The sequence below is a fragment of the Lipotes vexillifer genome, unplaced genomic scaffold (assembly GCF_000442215.2).
Source record: "Lipotes vexillifer unplaced genomic scaffold, Lipotes_vexillifer_v1.1 scaffold25, whole genome shotgun sequence".
NCBI lineage: Eukaryota > Metazoa > Chordata > Mammalia > Artiodactyla > Lipotidae > Lipotes > Lipotes vexillifer.
Window position 1 is genome coordinate 2,018,233 of NW_006792881.1, and position 4,342 is coordinate 2,022,574.

The following is a 4,342-nucleotide window of genomic DNA, read 5'->3' on the forward strand; positions in this document are numbered from 1 at the left end:
GGAATGCCACAAAAGTAACCTTGTATTCATATTAGAATCTTATATTAGGAGGCACATGATGTCAGTTTGTTCCACTACAGATGATGTTAACTTTGATCACTTAAGATTTCTCCACTATAGTTTCAATTTTGCCCTTTGTAATTAATAAATATCTTGTGAAGAATCACCTTGAAACTATGTAAATATCCTGCAACTCCTTCACCTTTCACCCACTAATTATAGTATCCCATGATTCATATTTGAATCAATTATTATGATGATGGTTGCCAAATGGTGATTTTCTAATTCCATCATTCCTTCCACAGTTAATGATTGGCTTTCTACCATGAGGTCATCAGCAGTTTTTTAAGCAGAATGATAGGATCTAATTTATTTATTAAATGATCTCTCTTGCTTCTGTGTGAAGAAAGATAAATACAGGGAAGAACAGAAGCACAGAGACTAGTTGGAAAGCTATTGCAGTCCAGTGGGCAAGCAGTAATGGAGAATGAGCAGGGTGGCGGCAGTGGAGGTGGAAATACGTGGATGGATTTTAGAAGTGTAGGGCTTGCTGAAAAATTAGATGTAGAAAGTGAGAGAGAAAGAGGAAATTCAATTGCTAATTTCTGCTAATGAAGCATTATAATTAAAGGTTAGTTTTTATTCTTGAACAAATGGATAAAGAAAGGATTTGGATATACTTGGAAGACTGGCCATTTAATTTGCCTAACCCTCACTGAAATATTCTAGTTGCAATTTTTTCCTGAAGGGTCCTGAGTTAGTCCAGGGTAGGCCAAGAAAGTGCTGAAGAAAGCTGAAGAGTCTAGACCTAGGAGGGTTCACCTTGAAGGTAAACCACAAGTACTCCAAACTTGTTTAGAGATCCAGTTAAACTCTTAATTAACTTTCCTGCTTGTGTGTGATAAACACAATTTGAGTGTCTAATGCCTACTGTGTATTCATTAATAATTATGAATTTGGAGCTCTTTCTGAACTCGATGAACTGCCTATTTTGGGGCTGGATTGTTGATATATCTCGTATCGTGGCAGAATACATTGAATTGTGGTCTAAGGTTCGTGACTGTTTGCCTGATTCATTAGAAGACTTAAAAGGTGTGAGTATGGATGTGTTTGTTTTAATTAGTTTAAATTACTTTAGAAGTAGTACATATAAAATCGGTATGTAATCTACATGTCTTTCTTATAGGGTGATAAGGTTTTTTTGGTTATCAGAGTCTGGTTTATACTTCCATCTATTAGAATACATAACACGGTGCTTTGCACATGATAGGTACTTAATAAATGTGTTGAAAATGCAAGTAAATACAAATTCACTTGCAGTTACATTCTGCCAAGCTATAAAATTGTCAAAATAAGCCAGAATTTGCAACTGCAGGAAAAAATTGTTGGTGAATAATTGCATTAATATTTCAAGCTTGGAAATTTTAAATATTCTACTTAAATCCTAGGTGCACTTTGAGGAATCTAAACATATTTTATGCCATACCTTATTATTATGTGTCAATTAAGTAGCTCAGAAATGTGATGCCCAATGTGTTTAACTTCTAAATACTGTGTTTTACGGTTTCAGGGATAGTAACCTAAGGATTCTGTTACTCCTATGTTTACAATTAGGCTTTAGCTTGCTGTTCTGGGCAGTAGGATAGACACCACTCCCATCACAGAAATCTGCAGAGTTCCTTATCTAGAGAACTTCACTAGTATCTCAGAATATATATATTTCCTTAGAAGATTATTCCATTGTCTCAGCTTGTCATAATTTGGTCAGAATCAGTTCTTCTCCTTTGCTTCTAGAATTAACTTTCTTTGCCAGAAGACTCAGTCTCTACAATCCTTTCCTCTCAGCTCGTCTCTTGAGATGGATGGTAAGGACAACCTCTCAGGGTCCTATCTTTCAGTTGTCAGGCAGTTACCGGAAAGAGGGCTTATTTTACCTGAACCAGTATCCCCTTCCTCAATTTAACTTTCCTTGACTAGATCCTATTAAAGGAAAATAGCTAAGCTCCATTTTTCTTCCGTGTGTGTAACTAACTTCATTAAAAACTTTTTTAATGCCGCGCCCAAAATTGTAGGAATCCATTATGCCATTTGTGAACAGTCACAGAAAGTGAACAGTCTTGATACGTGTTTATGTAAAGAAGATAACGTATTGGGCAGTAAATATTTCAAAACACTTAGGAAAAAGAGATTCAGTGATTCTGTAATGAGAAACGTGTGTTTTCAGTGCCTTTGGGATACACACGCACTAAAAATTATTAAATCTAAATACAATTAAAGAACTGTTTCAAAGAATTTAAGAAACGAATTTGGAGGTTATAGTATGACAAATTTTTTAATGTAAATAAAGAATTATAGGAAAACAAAAAAAATCAAATGTAATTGAACCCTTCAAAGGAAGAAAAAAGAAAGCTGGCAGCTAAGTGCCCGGCTAGCTCAGTCGGTAGAGCATGGGACTCTTAATCCCAGGGTCGTGGGTTCGAGCCCCACGTTGGGCGCGAGGTTCGTTTTGTTACCGCACTTAATTTCCCTTGAATATTTTGAGGTCTCTCCACAGCACTGTAATTGAGAACGGTTTTGTTTGTTTTCTAAACCGAATTAATTTACGTACTGTCAATATTAACCAGATCTTCGGAAAAAAGACCAGTTTGCAAACGAAACAGTACTCAAACTGCGCTTGCGCACTTAAAAGCGCAAGTTGTTCTTCCCCTCCCGGATCCCTCGCCTACTTCCTCCGTAAAGCACAGAAGAAACTGAAAAGGCCACTGTTTAAAGTTGAAATTGATTTTCTGTGTTACTGTGCATACCTGCATTATTGCTGATAGAGGGCAGTGTTTTATTCTATCGGACCAAAATTATGAGCCTCAATATTGGCAGCTTTTCTAAAGCAAGCGATCCTATGTAAAAGCAGTTAGAGAGTCGGAGGACTTCGAAGAAAGTCCTTTCTTGTTTATTTTACTTTTTTTCTTCTCAATATAGGGCTTGTCCTGGGGTGGAGATGGGGGAATGTCTTGTGGAGAAATACACAGTGAGAAATGTTTCCTTCTGTTGTGAGATCTAGACAACTAGGGCACAATCAGGTTTTCTCCCATTGTTCGTGGGACTGTATTTGGAATCTAACCATACAATTGGATAGGTATTAGGGAAATTAATATTCCGGTAGAGGGGAGGCTCTTTGAAACAGAAGCACAAAAGAACTGAGACGTGAAATTTCGAATAGGCAATTAGATATTGTGGGAGGCAGGACTTCCGCCTTTTTCGCCTCTTCACTGAGAACTTTGAAGTAATCAGGAAGAGAATGTCCACACCACAGCCAGGCACGTTCCAGGATCTCACTCACCCGACCCTGCAGGTGAACGACGCATGCTCCTACCTGAAGCACTAGTTCCTGTACTCGGCGTGTTACCCACTAGCTTTTCTCCTACTAAACGACCCATTTGTCTCTCTCGGTTTTTCCCTTCAACATACAAACATGCTGTTAATTCTCTATCTTAAAAGAAAACGAAAACTTTGACCTAGTTTCCCTGCAGGCTACCGTTCTACAGTATTTCTCTGTTCCTCTTTGGGGCAAGTTACCCCACAGTCGCCTAAGGTCACATTCCTCTCCTCCCATCTCTTAAACCTGACAATGCCCTTCAGCCAAAAAAAAAAAAAAAAAAAAAACCCTTTACACCGGGAAAACTACAGATAAGGGGAAAATAAAACTGACAATTCTCAAGTAAACTAGAAAATTATTTCTCCACACAGAGAAATAGTTTTGAAGATCAATAGGTAAGTATTAATTATATCTGCATTTCACAAACATCTGTAATTTTTGGAAAAAAAAAAAAAAAAAAATCCCTTGCAGCGAGGGAGACCTGTGGGGTGTCTCAGTAAGAGGGAGTTAGAAAGAACCTATTATAGAATTGGGGCTATAGTTGTGGAATTTTGCGGAGGGTCTAAGGAAGTGAGGGTTCCTTTTGGATTGGGTGTTCTCAGAAAGCAAGGGCAATTCTATCATCTAAATAAATCTTACCTATAAGGAAAGCAGACTAAAGGAGGGATAAAGCTGAAACTGGTAAAGTCACTCATTTAGCAGGAGAGGATGATGTTTGGTGTTTTGAGTTGGACAGGGACCAACTTGTCTAAAGTGAATGGTTCTGTGAGATGCCAATTCCAAGTCCAGGCCTCCCCACTTGTGACAAACCCACTATAAATCAGGGGTTCCCACAATCTCTCCTGAGGTTTGTTAATTTCCTAGAATGGCTCACAGAACTCCGGAAAACAGTTCACTTATTCCTGGTTTGTTATAAAGGATACAACTCAGGAGCAGCCAAATGGGAGAGATGCATAGGGCAAGGTATGG

The 4,342-nt window shown here is 38.2% G+C and overlaps 1 non-coding gene across 1 annotated transcript; it reads left to right on the forward strand.

Moving 5' to 3' along the window:
* Positions 1-2,422: 2,422 nt before the first annotated feature.
* Positions 2,423-2,495, forward strand: TRNAK-CUU (transfer RNA lysine (anticodon CUU)). The gene has a single exon. It is a non-coding gene; the product is annotated as a tRNA-Lys (tRNA).
* Positions 2,496-4,342: the final 1,847 nt, after the last annotated feature.